This window comes from Lissotriton vulgaris, chromosome 5, assembly GCF_964263255.1.
Source record: "Lissotriton vulgaris chromosome 5, aLisVul1.2, whole genome shotgun sequence".
NCBI classification, from domain to species: domain Eukaryota; kingdom Metazoa; phylum Chordata; class Amphibia; order Caudata; family Salamandridae; genus Lissotriton; species Lissotriton vulgaris.
In genome coordinates this window covers 1,448,211,518-1,448,227,505 of record NC_141693.1, presented here as the reverse complement: position 1 = coordinate 1,448,227,505, position 15,988 = coordinate 1,448,211,518, and positions in this window count along the sequence as shown.

The following is a 15,988-nucleotide window of genomic DNA, read 5'->3' as shown; positions in this document are numbered from 1 at the left end:
TTATGAGTGTGCAATGTGTGTGACTTACACATCTGTTTTGTGTTTGTTTCATCATCAATGTAACGTGTGTGTTTGTGTAGACTGTGTGGCCCTGCTGCTCCTCACTGGCATTGTGTTTGTGTTTGTCATGCATTGCAGGCACATGGTGCCTTTTCTCCTCCTGTATGGCATGGTGTGTGTGTGGTGTTATGCCATCACCTATGTGTGCCACTTGTGCCTACGCATTGTAGTTCTGCACTCCCTCTATTTGTGTATGGTACACCCCTTGCATGTCTACTACTGACATGCTAGTCAGTTGACTTGGATGTCAGCTGTCCACTTGATTTACATATGTATGTGCCTCCCCATCACTTCATTTGTGAGACTGTGCCTTGTGGTGCAGTTCTTGGGCCAAGAGTGATGTTCCACTCTGGACATTGCCCCAATGGTTTATGTGTGATGTTGGTGTGCTATTTATCAGTGAGGATTGCTCATGTGCACTACAGCTGTGTGTGCTTCCCAGTGATCTGGTGAAGATGGTTCCGCTCTTGTATCCCAGAATGGTGCATCCTGTTGTTGTTGTTGTGTTGGATGTATGTGTGTTGGATGTGGTATTGCTTCACTTCCTGTGTGTGCTGTTGTCTTTCTGCAGTGCTGATTTGTGGTGTGTGTGTTGAGGTTACATCAGTCATGTCTTTGTGTAGCTGTTGTGCTTGGTGTGCACAGATTGCTTGTTGTGCATACGGTGCTGTGTGTATGTGGGCTTGGCATTGACTGATGTGCATCCACTGATGTCCTGTGGTGTTTGTTTATTTTGACTTTCATGTGCATGTGTGGTTTGATGTGGCAGTGTGGTTCTGTGCTGGTGCTGTTTTTTGTGTGATTTGTGGTATGGTGTGTGTTTTGTTCTCGAGTGATGATGTTGTGCACTCATGTTGTGTTTGTGCTCACATTGCCTTTCCACAGTTTATCTGACAGGGTATGTCTGTTTCTGTTGGGTTTCTGTGTGTGTTCCTATGGTGTTTGTGTGTTGTTTTTGGTCAGGCATCTGTTCAGGCTTCCCTGTGTGTGTGTTCTGTTTGTGGCTACACCGAGGGTGTGTGTTTGTTTGTGTGTATATGTGCTGGGAAGTATTGGCAGCCTACAGTGTGTGAGGCACTGGTGTTGTGTGTTCCTTGTAAGCCACTCCTGCAGTGGCTGTCTCCCTGGTTGTTCGTTGTGTGGTGCAGGGTGTGTATTGTGCTTGCTTGTTGCTGTGCTTGTTGCTGGTTGCTGTGCATGGGGGTGCACAGGATGGGCACCTGGCCTGTGAATTGATGGGGTGTGTGGATGTGTGGTTGGGGGTGGTGTGTCCCTGTGGTCTTTGTGCCCTGCCCATGCCTTAGAGTTGCCCTGCCTTCTGCATTGTGCGCATGAGTTGACCGTGACGGTGACGTGACAGGGAACGGGACGTTGGTGCTAGTTTGCGGTCAATGTGTGTCCCGGATGCAGAGGGGTGACTTTGTGGCAGGTGGGTCATGTGTGGGTGCCCTTGTGGATGTGTTGTAACCCCCAGCAGGGTGTCTGTTATGGTTTTTGACCCTGAGTCAGCCCGTGTGTTGTATGTGTGTATTTGCGTACCTGCAGCATTGTCAGCGGCGGCCCATTTGATGATAGTGCTGTAGCAGGTACATCACCTGATGCATATGTAGGGCTGGGTCCATGCGTTCATGGCCGGGTGGAGAGGACCGTGTCTCTGCTATCGTGCTCCGCTGCCGAGTTTCCACCGTCTCTGGTTGTGCGGTGTCTCCGCTGCGGTGCATCTGCCTCTTTGGGCCATCCTAATTTGTGGAGCGGGATGGACGTCATTCTGCACTGCGGTGAGTCTCGATTAGCAGCCACCGCTGCGGTGGCGGGTGCACTTTGATGGCAGTGCGGGTCGCTCCGCGGCGGATGGGAAATTACCTATGTTTGCTATACTACTATGACGGACGTGAGTACCACTGCTCGCGGGCGGAAAAAAGGCGTTTTTCCTCCCCGCCAGCACCGCGGTGGTGCCACCGCCCGACATCCTAATGGACCCCTTACTCCTAATAGCCTCACCACCTAATTGTAACAAAGGTGGGAGTGGCCAGTTTATTCACTGGCACTCAAATTTATCAGAGTCCACCTGCAAACAAGACAAGAACATATGTATTCCTATTCCTCAACTCATCATCATTCTGTCTTGTTTTCAGCAAGCAAGACTCACCATAAAAATATGTATGGTGAACTCGATTAAACTTCGTTGAAACGATAAGCAGAACCCTGATAAATTTCGACCTACAAACAAAAATTGCTGCCCTTAGTAGTTTCCACAAAAGCCTACCACATGCAGCCAAAGTTCGAACGTCAACGCTAACGCTTGTGTTTAATCGTTGAGCAACTTACCTAAAGAGAAACCGTTAACTCCTATGTACTGTTGCGTCCTAGACCGTCCTGTGCGCAACACAAACTTAAAACCTTCCGTATTAAAAGAAAAGCCATGCATGGTATACATGCATGGTCACATGATATGTCATGTGACCACGTAGTGAAGTGGCATGTGTGACAAGAGAATGGGAATATCAGCACTATTTTGGAAGTACTCCCAAATTTATCGCGTTCCTAATGTCATTGTCCATGCTTTTAACAATTTGTTTTGAAAAGAAAAGTGAAAATCTTCTCTGGCCCCATTCTACTAACGAGCCCTATACTCTCAAAATTCTACATCCACTCCCCACCAGGTGTTGAAAACGATGTATGCGTAAAGCAAAATGTATACAAAATATCTGGTCTCGTCACATTCCATTAACCAGAAAAGCGTAAATAATTCGGCACATGCATTTTTTCTCATTCATGTGACCTCCTACATAGTAGATTCGAAGATGAGAGGGACAGATTGAGAAGAAAATAGTATTAAATGGTTGAACATTTAGAACAAAGGGAAAATAAAGAGTATGCACATAAGAGAAAGTACATCTTAAAGGAAAAAAATATCCAGATGATTTTTGAATAACAGGATACAGTTACATTTTGTAAACCATAATGTAATAATCAGGGTGTAACATTCGCTTATTACACACATAATAAATACCTATTAGAGGACTTTATAGGTTATGATTCCCCGGTAGTTCCTCATACTTTACATATAAAACCACGTATCATATTTGTTGAAAATCAACTCAATCTACAGCATAAATGTGTAAGCATAAGCAGATGGCTAATAAACAAATTGTCCATTAAGAATGCTACGTCCTCTATTATGGACCAGTTTTGAATACAAAAGGACAATATACTAAAAGCAATAGAAGCTCAGGGGCATATTATCAAGGGGGTTTATCTCTGCTTTTTTGGCTTTAAAAGCCAAGAAAGCGGAGATAAAATTATCTCCCTATTACCTAGCTGTCGTTAACACCAGTTAGCGACAGCTAGTAGGAGATAGCGACCATCTTGGGCCCCACTTTGCATGTCAGTGATATTTATCACTAATGACATGCAAAGTGGGCGTGCCAAGATGTTAGCGACTGGGAACACTCGCTAACATCGCTAAGCGCGAATATCTCCAAAAGCTAACACCTGCCCTGAGCAGTTCTTAGCCATGTTATCCAATGGGAGGTTGATAACATGGCTAAGAGCATTAGCTCACTAATGCGTGAATATCGCTGACTTTCCAGCGATATTCATGCATTGCGGCCGATTTTTATCGCATTTGCGATAAACCTTGGTAATACCAAGGTTTATCTGTGATAAAAATTGCCGCAGCTCAGCGGTAAAATTTTGTCTCTAACCAAGCAATAGCGATAATTATCGCTATTGCTTGGTAATATGCCCCTCAGTCCTGTAGGAATACATGTAATTCCCTGTCTATATTTACTCCCAGGTCAACAGCCCTGAGTTTGATCACCCACCTTGATTCCAGTTTTCTGAGGGCCAATGTACGGTTCCCTCCCCTCCCCTCGGGTTCGCCTCCGCTACTGCTATTCCATGAAACCTGATGTTCAATATTTCTGAAGTTTGATGAGTATTATTGTAATGGGCAGCTAGAGGATAATTGCTGTTATTATTCCGAATTGCCCTAATGTGTTCCTGAACACGCTCTTTGAGAGGACGAATTGTACTTCCAATGTAGATCAGGCTACATTGGCAGACAATACAATAAACAGTACATTTAGTGTTGCAGTTCATGAATTGACAAATATGGTGAATCTGTCCTGTAGTGTACCTAAAGTTTTTTCTTTTGTCCATAGCAAATTGACATATGCTGCACCTAGTACATTTAAAGAAGCCAGCTGGCTTCTTAGGTAACCAATTCTGTACTTGCCCTATTGTACTACTTTTTCGTATAGACGGACTAAGTATATTCTTAAGTGTCTTGCCTCCACTGTAAGTCTCTTGTGGTTTCGGAGTGATATATTTATCTAGACTGGAATCCAATCTAAGCAGGTGCCAATGCTTGTGTAATATTTTGTAAATATCATGACTTTGTGCATTGTATGATGTTAACATAGCAATCTTCTCTCTTTTTTCACTCTTTTCTTGCTATTTGTCTTCAAAAGATCAGAGCGTTTGGTGTTTCTGATCTTATTCTGTGCTTTGTCTAGGGTTGGACTATCATATCCCCGAATGAGAAATCGATTTCTCATCTTTATCAGTTCCTCTTGGAATATTCTGTCATCACTACAGTTTCTCCTCAGTCTTGTCATTTCATCGTATGGAATACCTCTCAGTTGTATGGCTGGATGTGCACTTTTGGCATGCAATAGTGCATTGCATGCAGTAGGTTTCAGATACAATTTAATTTCCAGTCTGTCTTCCTCGACATCTAATGTTATGTCTAGGAAGTCTATTTGATGTCTATCACTGTTATGTGTGAAGGTCAGGTTGTAGTAATTTATGTTCAAATATTTGATAAAATCAGACAGGGAGTCCTTATTACCCCCCTCATATCATCAAAATATAATCTATGAAACACCCCCATTATATGATCGAGCCCGTCAAAATATGAGGGCATTTCTTCCACAGATGTTGTTCCTCAAAGAAACCCACGTATATATTTGTGAAAGATGGTGAAATTTTCGCTCCCATTGCCACACCGGATGCTTGTCTGAACCAGCTCCTATTATGTTGGAAATAGTTATTAGCCAGGGCTAAACGAGTAAGTTCTAGAATCATTTGTGTGTGCTCATAAAGTGTTGCATTGCGTTAAGACAAAAAATATGTGAGGGCCTCCATACCCCTTGACTGTGGAATGCAAGTGTGCAAGGCACAGACATTTAGTGTGACCAAAGTAAAGTCGTCACACCATGATAAGTCTTCAAGTTTGTTTAGCAGATCTTTGGTATCCTCTATAAATGATGGCAAACCTCGTTCCACTGGTTTCAAATAGATGTCTACATATCCAGAGATTTTCTCAGTCGGAGACCCTATTTCTGAAATGATTGGTCTCCCAGGCGGTGTGGTCAGATTCTCATGTATATTTGGCAAAATATAGATACATGCTGCTCGCGGTGTCAAATTTAGCATGTATTTATATTCCATATCTGATAATAGGAAAGAGTGAAGATAAAAGCCTGACGTCTTTTAAATGAGTGTTGTTATCTCTTTCATTGGATTATTCAATACCCTTATGTATGTGCCATTCTCAGTCAATTGTGTATCGATTTCTTTAGTATACATTTCCAGATCCATTATGACAATGTTGCAACCTTTGTCTGCTTCTTTTATTCCTACATCAGAATAAACTGTGAGTTTCCCAAGTGCAGCTCTTTCTGTTTTATTTAAATTGTCCTAACAACCTCTCTGTTTTTTCTGACCTTTATCCTCAAGTCTATACAGATCTTGTGTGACAGCTTTATAAAAGCAGTCTATCATATTATCCATAGGTAATATAGGTACAAACTTTGATTTGGTCTTTAGTCCACTGTCCAAATTAAGACCTATGTCAATTTCTAAGTCTTGCAGAATTTCTACTATACTTGGGGCAGCTCCCATGCTCTCATCAATTGACAGTAACATGTGTAGGTCTTGTATGTCCTTAATCGTCTTATCACTTGCAGTTACAGTATACAGTGGCATCTGACACAGCTTGTAATTGGCATCAAAGATTTATTTTTTATTTCAGTTTTCGAGCATACTTAAAGAGATCGACATTTATTTGGGCAAAGTGAGATTTGGACACTGGGCAAACACGTAATCCTTTTTGTAATACAGAAATGTGGGCATCTGATAACTTATGTTTAGACAAATTAACAATTGAGACATTCTCAGTCATATTTGTAGGGCGCATTGCACAATTTTCCATTATCACAGAAATATCATTCACTCTATGATTCAGTTCTTCTGAGGACGTGATGCTGATCTGAGCACTCTTTTGTTTTGATTGTTTTCTATTTTCCCCCCTCTTCTTGGTTCTCTTCCACCTGAATCCTTCTTTTGGAAAGCAACTCTGTTCCCTTTCCTCTATTGTTTCAGTTTGTCTAAAAAAGAAGTCGAGCCTACTCCTGGAATACAGCTCTCAGCATCGTTTGAGAGAATTTCACTTCTATTGTCACCTATTCCACTGGCTATACTTGACAAATCAGACTCAATTACTGAGGTAGAGGCCACTTGTTTTACCTCACTAGACTTTTCCAATTTCGCTCTCGGTTTTACTCATCAAATCTTTTAGCAAAAGTATAAATCACGCTGCCACTTTTATAATAATTTTCATCTCGCTTGAGTTTTCATATTTTTTTATCTTTAATATAATTTTGATGTGTACTGAGCACCTCTTTCAAGATCTTATTGTGTTTTTCCGTCACCTCTTTAAGATTCAAAGCTCGAATTTCGCCTTCAATCAAATCAATCTCTTCCAAAAGTTGAGACCTCTTCCTTTCTGCATGTCTTATTAATATATCCATTATCCCCAAAGAGGATGAGGATATTAGGTTCTCCCAGTCACCTAGAAGATCTGGGTCCAGATCTTCAAAAGATGGAAAAATTATGACTCTCAGCCCTCGTGGTACCTGCTTCATTTCTATGTACTTCTTTTGAGTAGTTAAATACCACCATCGTGAGGGGTCTTGTTTTCTTAATCTTTCAACTTTGGTTAAACGTTGTTTCAAGCCCTAAGGCTTTATCTCAACTGAGCTGGGATTTTTGTTGTGTATGCTTGCTCCTGAAAATATGTCATTGAATTTTGATCTCTGTCATTGTCAAAATTCGCCACTCTATAATTGGCGATGATCAAAATTAATCTCTGAGACAATTAAGTTTCAGATCACACTATCACAAGAACTGAGGGCTGGTCCCCACATAGGTTGTATTAACAAAGGATAGGTAGTAGTGTTCCCTTTCAAAGGAATGGAACCGCACATTCAATGATCATTTCAAAATAACAATTGTAGTGTGAAAATCTTTGCAATATGTCAACCACTCTCACCTATATGAACTTGCCAGATACCGACAATTTAGTCCTAAAGCTTGAAACCCTTAACACTACCATGCTGTGTGTTCTTCTGTATAGACCAATTTAGCCATGGAACATACTAAGATCCTCCTGGCAGGTGACTTCAATTACTGGTTTAATGACCCTGCGGAAGACCCCCAATCTTGTGAGCTCACTGAGCTCCTGACAAACCTGAATCTCTCCCAATAAGTCCTCTCGCCTACCCATTGTAAAGGTCACATCCTGGACCATATTTGGTCCAACTTCCCGCTAACCACAATCCCAGTTACTATACCTTGCCTTTGGTCAGACCATCTTCTCCTTAAGTTTAAACTTACCTGTTTTTCTACTAAGTTACCTACTGCTCTGACTAGCAGTAGAGTAAGGAAATGGAAAACACTTGACAAACCAGAATTTATTAAAACACTTAATGATACGGCTCCACTCCCTCACTCTGATATTAATGCCGCTGAATCCAACCTTGCCGGCTGGCTTCAAAACGCAAGCGATATCCACGCACCTTATAAAGATATTAAATTGGCCCGGCGAGCTAACGCTCAACGCTGGTTCTCCCAAGACCTAAAAGCTAAGAAACTGTCCTTGCGCCAACTCGAGCGACAGTGGCGCCGCTGCTATTCCCCCGACTTAAAATCTGAGTTTATCACGGCCAGGAAGGAGTACATGAAGGCCATTCTTGTCACTAAGACTGCTTATTTTTCCTCCCGTATTCTTAATTCAGTAGACAGACCCAAGGATATTTTCTCAATTCTAAATGAGCTGACTGACTTAGATAGTGTCTGCCCCAGGGTGGTTCCAACCCAGACCTTTTGTGATGCCATCAACACTTACTTCATTGACAAAATCGTGGACATCAAGGAGAGCATTCCTACTTCCTTTGGCAATGCCCCCTCTGCTATCCATACCACCACCAACAAGGTCACATTAAATAGGTTTCCTACTATTACCTCAGAGCGATTCTTAGAACTACTGGCAAGAGTCAAGTCAGGAGCACCCTCTGACAAATGCCCCCCTTACATCCTTAAAGAGTGTCCATCCTCCGTCCCTACTCCGGCCTCTACTCTGTTGAATGACTCTCTTACATCTGGCTTAGTACCCCTGGCATTTAAGGAAGCAACAGTCATCCCACTCCTGAAGAAACCTGGGGTGGACCCCACTTGCATGGCAAACTACCGGCCAATCTCTCTGCTCCCTTTCTTGGCCAAAGTTATGGAAGCCCATGTCGCAAAACATCTGTCCAACTTTCTGGAGGGCTCAAACTGTCTTGATCCCCACCAGGCGGGCTTTCGCCCTACCCATTCTACAGAGGCAGTGGTAGTTGCAGTCTTAGACTCACTCCGTGACTGTGCTGATGGACATTCTCCTCAGGCCCTGGTGCTGTTGGATCTGTCGGCCGCTTTTGACACGGTCGACCATGGCATATTGATCGACCGTATCAACCAGGCCGGCATCAGGGGCCTAGCAGCCTGTTGGCTGAGGTCTTTTTTGGAGAATCGTTCTCAGTCGGTCCGCCTTGGCACCCTGGTCGGCCCTAAACGGTCCATCACCTGTGGAGTCCCTCAGGGCTCATCGTTGTCACCTCATCTGTTCAACATCTATATTCTCCCTCTAATCCAGGCCTTAAGAGACAAGCAGGTGTCAGTGTTTAATTACGCGGACGACCTGCAATTGCTCTTCACTGTTGACAACTCCACCCTTTCCATTTCTCATTTTCAGTCTACCATGAGGTTCATCCAAACCTGGATGAACCAAAACCACCTAAAACTAAACCCTGGAAAAACCGAGCTGGTGCTCACAGGTGATAGTGCTAAATATTGGGGCACTCACTACTGGCCATCAGATATGGGTCAAGCCCCTACCCCTACTTCCTCTGCAAAGACACTTGGAGTGACCCTGAACAGCGACCTCTCTCTAAAAACTCAAGTGGGCCAAGTGGTCTCCAAGTGTTTTTTCCAGCTTAGAAAAATCCGAAAGGTGCGACGATTCTTTACTCCAGAGGCCATCACCCAGGTGGTGATTACTACGGTATTGTCCCACCTGGACTATGCAAACTTCATATACCTTGGCCTACCCTTATATCTACTGAAGGGCCTCCAGATGGTCCAGAATTATGCGGCCAGACTTATCACTGCCCAACCCAGATGGCATTCAGCATCTCCTCTGCTCAGGGACCTTCACTGTCTCCCTCTGGCCCAACGCTGTTCCTTCAAAACTGGCTGTATGATTTTCAAATCTCTCCACTGCAAAAGTCCCAAATTCATAAATAACCTCATCATCAGGCACACCCCTTCCCGTAACCTGCGCTCTGCCCACCTAGCCCTCCTCCAGACACCCGCTTTCAAACGCAAACGGTCCGGTGGTTGTAGATTTGCTGTTCTTCCATCTCGTTTATGGAACACCTTCCCCTTCGAGATCAGGTCCTGCTCGGACCTCATGTCATTCAGGAAAGCTTTAAAAACATGGCTTTTCAGACAAGCGTATCACTAACTCCATCCTATTCACGTTTTCAGGTTCCGTTCTTTGTCTATCTTAGTGCCAGGAAACCAATTGGTGGCAGTGCGCTCAACAAATACTTTTTAACATAACATAACAGGTACCTGCTCCTGCGGGGGAAGCTAGACGGGAGGGAACTCTCCGTTTTAAACTCATACGCACCCAATGTAGACGACCCTGACTTCTTTTTGCACCTACAGGAGGTCCTTGTATCGGATCTAGAGGGCCCACTGCTATGGTTCGGGTACTTTAATTGCGTGTTGGACCCCGTATTGGATAGGTCCCCTCCCCGCACAGGGACGAAGCCACGCATGACAGCGCGACTTCGAGAGGTGATGCAGAACTTAGGATTCAGTGATGTGTGGCGCCTGGGTAACTTGACTCAAAAACTATTTACGTGTTTTTCCCCCACTCATAACACACACAGCAGACTGGACAGGGTACTGGCGGCAAATGTGGACGCTTCTCTCTCCCTAACGGTCACACATCAGGCCAGTTTTTTATCCGATCACTCTCCAGTAACATGCGTTGCCCAGTTTGAGAACCAGCGCTCCCGCCCTCGCACCTGGAGGATGCCGATAGACCTCTTACAGGACCAGGTGGGGAAGGACCATGTGGAGACTGCCCTCAAGAATTATCTTGACTTGAACTGGGAGGGAGGGTACCTTACTCATTCTACCAAATGGGATGCCCTGAAGGCGGTCATACGAGGTGAATGTATGGCCCTAACCTATGGAGTCCGGAAACAGCTACTTCGGGAATTGCGTGACGCCGAGGATGAACTTCTGCACCTGCAAACTTTGCCAGATCCCGACGACCTAGGTCAGGAGTCGGAACGGACAGCCTGCTCCTGTGTACATGACATACTGAATCGTCTAGACAAATACACTCTGGGCCAGTATCGGCAACGCCTCTATCGGGAAGGGGACAGGTCGGGCCAGCTATCGGCTTGGATCCTCCGGCGTGAGTTTGCCCCAGAGAGGATTGTGGCCCTGAGAGGCCCCGCAGGAGGAATGGTACACTCGGAGGCGGGCATCCTTTGGGTCCTCCGGTCCCATCTGCAGACGGTGTATGCCGTGGATCCCACGGTTACTGAGTCCTCCTTCCTCCCTTATCTCCGGGGACTTACCCTACAGGCCCTTCCGAAGGAAGCCGCGGAGGAACTGGATACAGTTTTGACGCTTCGTGAAGTGAAGGTGGCGATAGCTGACCTGCCGAAGGCTAAATCCCCAGGAGGAGACGGCTACCCCTCCGAATTCTATCAGGCATTTGCAGACACCCTTGCCCACCCCCTCTTACAAGTGTACCAAGAAGCGTTTGAACTGGAGGCTTTTCCGCCCAGTATGAACCAGGGCGAAATCTGTATGATCCTGAAGCGGGTGGGGATAGTGGTGATCCCGCAGCGTACCGACCCATCACCATGATAAATACAGATGTGAAAGTTTTAACTAAACTTTTGGCTACCCGGCTGGCGCCACACATGGCACACCTGGTACAACCCGAAAAATGTGGGTTTATCCCTGGCCGCAACACCGCCATGAATTTGAGATGACTGAACCACATCATTGATGAAGTGCGAGACAGGGAGGACCAGATGGTCCTGGTGTCGATTGATCTCGCTAAAGCGTTCGACACCGTCGACTGTGGGTACCTCTTAGAGGTCCTCCGGATGGTGGGGATGGGCCCCGACTTCTGTCGTTGGATCCGCATATTGTACAAAGCCCACCGGGCCAGAGTGCGGCTCGGTGCAGCACGATCGGAGGAATGGCTCTTGGGTCGAGGCATACGGCAGGGGTGTCCCCTCTCGCCGCTCCTTTTTGCCCTGGCGATCGAGCCTTTGGCGGTGCAGGTCCAAACAGACATGATGCAATGGGGCATCACAGTGGGCGACCCGTGCAATGTGATCTCCTTATATGCGGATGACGCCCTCTTCTATTTATTGGCCCCGCGGGAGTCGGTGCGCGTACTGCTACAGCACTTGGACCGTTTTGGTGCGGCTTCGGGTCTGAGAATTAACTGTGGGAAGTCCCTATTTTCCCCCTGGCAGGTTACGGCGTGGGACCGCTGACGGCCCTGCCGAATCTAGGGCTATGATGGGAGCAGGAGGCGTTCCGGTATCTCGGGATCCAGGTAGCACCAACGGATGCGCAGGGGTTGGCCCGTAATATTGACCGGGTCCTCAAGACCTTACAACAATCGGTCATTTTCTGGAACTCCTTGCCACTATCCCTTATGGGGCGACTGGCTGTCGCAAAGATGGTGATACTCCCTAGAACGCTCTATGTCCTTCAGAATTCCCTCTGCCCAATCCCCTCTAGTGTTTTCCGCACACTTAACACGTTGCTTACGTCGTTACTCGGGGCGGGCCGGCGTAGCCGAGTTGCCCTCCATACCGTTGTCCGAACATGGGAGGAGGGGGGGTTGGAGGTGCCTAGATTTGACTTGTACTACTATGCGGCACAACTGTTACTGGCTGCACGGTGGTTCGCGGATGAAGACAGCTGGGAGATGAGTCTACTGGCCGCCAGAGCTGACGAGCGAGTACTGCAGGTGGCGTTGATGAGAGGACGGGGAGCAGATGAGGCCTTGCCCTATGTGGTGCGCCACACTGCTGCGGTCTGGCAGTGGTCTGTGGAGAAAATACTGCGGCGAGCCCCCTTTCAAAGGGAGTTGCCGGTGTGGATCCTGGCCCCTGTAGTTGACATGGTGGAACACATGTCCTTTAGGGATTGGAAAATGGGAGGCTGTGAGACTTTGGCGGACCTTTATCCAAATGAGTCATTTGTGTCCTTTGAGCAAGCCATTAGAGCCTTTGGCCTGGGGGAGGGGCAATATTTGCACTAGCAAGGGCGAGGTGGCCCCAGATCCCTGAGGCGCCCCCGTTGTCCCACACCCTGAACATCCTCCTCTCTTGTGGTAGAGGGGGTAGACTGATATCTCTGCTGTATTCGGCCATGAGGCAGGACTCGACCCCGCCAATTTCACCTTCCTGGGGGGTCTGGGAGACAGACCTGGGGCTCACTCTGAACCCGGGACAGCGTAAGCGCATAGGGATCCTTACCCATAGAGCGTCCTGCAATGCGAGATTCAAATTGACATATTTCAACTTTATGCATCGTACCTACTTAACCCCGCTTTCCTTGAAGCGTATTTCGGGAGACAGAGAGGACAACTGCCCCAGATGTGGGATGGAGAAAGCGGGGTTCCTACACCTGGCCTGGGACTGCCCCTTGGTCGGTAGCTTCTGGAGGGGGGTGGTGGATCGTATACATGCCGTAACCGCCTCCGAATTGACCTGACCCCGCTTCACTGCCTATTAGCCCTGGTCCCTAAGCCTAGGAAGAGGAACCTTCCCAACAAACTTTTGCAATTAATGTTGGTGCTGGCGAGGCGTAGGGTAGCGATCACCTGGATGGGGGGGAGGGCTCCTGAGTTGTCATCTTGGCGTATGTAAGGAAGTGGTCACTGGCTGAGGAGACGCATATGCAGAGTACCTGCAGGGATGAGAGGTTGCAGGATGATCTCCTTGCCTGGCGAGTCATGTGTGCCACAGAGTTGTTTCACAGCGATTCAGATGGCACGAGTGCTGAACTTTTCTCTTCAGGGGAATCGGGGTCTGAGAGGGAGGGTGAGGGGGGTGGGGAGGTTGGAGCCACTCTAATATAGGTGCACTGCCTATTCCTCAACAGTATTTCCTGTTATTGATGTGATCCTTACGTCGCTCATGAACACAGCCTGAACTGTACTCACTGTACCACATAGTGCCATAATGAGGTTATCGTACGGTATACACATTCTTGATGATTGATGCCAATGTATGAGGGGGATTGTTTTTCTATGTGGAGAAGTGTGGCTCAGTGGTTAGAGGCGGCAGACCCGGAGGCTGAGAGCGGCCGTGGACCAGGGTTCGATTCCCGACGCGGCAGGGTCTCGGGCTCAAAAATTCCACGGACTCGATAATTCTCGCGCCGGTGCCTACTCAACTCACGGGGTCACACTCTGCGACTCTGGGCAATAGCTTGCTTAATCTCCACTACGGCCCCTCGCGGCGGGATGCCTGGCTTTCACCTTGTGGATACCCTGCCGGGGTATCTCACAAGGGAATACCAGGACGGGTTCCCTAAGCAAGCGCCCTGAGACCTTCGGGTGATTTGTGTGCTATATAAGTCAAATTACATTACATTACATTACATTTACATATGTTGCAAAATCAAAAAAAAAGTTAAAAAAGAAAGAAAGCAGAGTCCACATCACTGGATTTCTTCAAAGACATGATTCTTTTATTTTCCTTCGATGATACATCTAAAAACAAAAACTGCCAACACGTGTTTCGTCTTCCCTTAGACTTTGTCAAGACTGTAATACAAGATATATACTGTTATTGTAGTTACTGAGTAAGAGAAGTACCTTCAGAAAAGATAAATGTCTAATCTACAGTCTGTCATAAGATACCTGAACATTGATAGCTGTAGTGCACGTGATACAATCTTACTCTGCTATTTTTTAAATTACAAGATAAAAAGATTTATTTGTTTTGGATTGATAGTACAAAAAAACATTTTTTGCACTTCATATACATTTAGAATATGTTGAATCTACGGAAAAAGGTGTTGAGAAAAATAATTGTACAGATGAAAAAAAGGAATCAAGAGATTTGTTTTAATGATGGTACGTGTGTTGTAATGTTATAGTACTCATTTCTTGTTGCAATGGTCAATACTGTTAGAATTTATCTGCTTTAGAACCTTGTGTATACTGTATTCTGTTTCCTGGATGATGTCTCTTCAGACTGAAGTTGGAGACTGAAGAGGCAGCAGGCATCGGCTGGTGGTATTATCTCATTAAACCTTCTTCCTACATTTTAACCAGTGTGAGCTTCTTTGTAACACTGGCAATGAGGACCCAAACTGATAAATCTTGCCCACGAAGGACACCTTGGTAGGAGTCTCACCAAGTCACGATTACGTGAAAGATACTGGTGGCCTAATATGGATCACCAAGTTGAGAATGTTGTGAAATATTGTTATGAATGTTCAGCCAATGATAAGTCAAAAGTTGTTAGCAAAGCCCCTTTGTCACCTGTTGAGGTTCCTGCTCAGCCTTGGACCAAGTTAGGGTTAAATATAATGGGTCCTTTTGATCTCTTGTCACCTTCTGAAAGATTTGTAATTCTTTTAGTGGACTACACCTCTAAATGGGTTTCTACAAAATGTGTGAATGCAGTTAACACCAAAGTCGTTTTGGAATTTCTGAGGGATGAATTTGCTCCTGAGGGAATTCCTAAATGCCTTCTCACTGATAATGGCGTGCAATTTGTTTCTGTGGAAACGAAAGAGTTTCTGGATTTCCATGGTATTTCACATCTCAAGACAGCACTTTATTTCCCGCAAACAAATGGTCTTGCTGAACGCATGAACCGTGTTGTTAAAGGTTGTGTTCAGAGATCAATAGATAATAAAATTCCACTTAAGGACGTCTTACGTGACACATGGTGGGCTCACCGCACCCCAATTAATCATGTTATGAAAAATTCTCCTTTCTTTTTATTGCAAGGGAGATAAGCCAACTCTAAGTTAAATCCAGCTTGGTTACCTCACAAAATGTTGTTCCTTTGCAAAGAAGGGAGGTGGATTCTAGGATTCATTTTTATGAAAATAGATATAAGGAGCGTTATGATTCAAGGAATTGTTTAAGGAACAGGTTGTGGAGCATTGGTGAGTGGGTTTTGGTCAAAAAACCCAGGTTCCATAAAAAAAGGTGTTACTGAATTTATGTGTCCTTTTATGATCACTTCTATTTTCAAGAATGTAGTTATATTGCAAACTGGTTGTAAGTGGAACATGTCAAGGCTTGTGAAATTCAGTGATGCCAGATCACTATCTTCTTCTTCATCCACTACCTTGACACCAAATCCACTATCTCCTTCTTCATCCACCACCTTGACACCAAATACACGTTTAGTTCATAGAAGGTTCCCTTTGAGAACACATCGTGTTCATGCAAGTTTTAAAGATTTTGTTTAATTGTATACTATTATTATGTTCGGTTTTGTGTTTTTGTGTTGTAATGTTA